Genomic DNA, 745 nt, shown 5'->3' with positions numbered 1-745 from the left:
GGACGGGCCACTGTATTTCGCGAAAAAAACGTTTTCCCCTGAATGCTGGGACCCACCAGCTACATCTTTGCACGCAAGGAAGTGCGTCCGGGCAAAAAAAAGATTCGCCCCCGTAACTGCTGGGACCCACCAGCTACATCTTCGCAGGCAAGGAAGTGTCTGACAGTCGGGACCCACCTGGTCGAAGCGTACGTAGGGTTGTCATTCTGGTCGCGAACGTGTACGTACATATATACTGGTGGATGTAGAGACGCGCACGTGTCGTAGTAGAGGCGCGTACGTGTCGTAGTAGAGGCGCACACGTAGTATGTACACGTACGTACAGCGGCCAGGGTGCAAGAAAGAAAATACGGCCACGTATGTGTACATACGGGCGAGGTCTCGAACGCCTACTCGCGCATACGTAGGGCCAGGGCTCGTGTACATGGCTGGGTCGGAACGGAGAAACAGCGTCGTCGTCGTGTTCATGGGGAGCCAACCGGCTGGGTCGGAACGGAATGCGTCGTCGTGTTCATCGAGAGGGCTTGGACGGAACATCCAATGGAAACGAGGCCTGGCGTACCGCAGAACGGAGGAAACGGCCTTGTGTTCAACTGGCCACATTTGAAACGGGTTCCTGTTCATCAGGAGGGGTCTGGCGTACCGCAAAACGGAGGAAACGGACCTCCTACGGTCGAAACGGGGGTCCTGCTGATCGGGAGGGGTGTGGCGTACCGCAAAACAGAGGAAACGGACTTGTGTTGGA

This window comes from Triticum aestivum, chromosome 3D (genome assembly GCF_018294505.1).
Source record: "Triticum aestivum cultivar Chinese Spring chromosome 3D, IWGSC CS RefSeq v2.1, whole genome shotgun sequence".
Taxonomy (NCBI): domain Eukaryota; kingdom Viridiplantae; phylum Streptophyta; class Magnoliopsida; order Poales; family Poaceae; genus Triticum; species Triticum aestivum.
The sequence above is the reverse complement of the archived record's forward strand: the minus strand, read 5'-3'. Positions refer to the sequence as shown.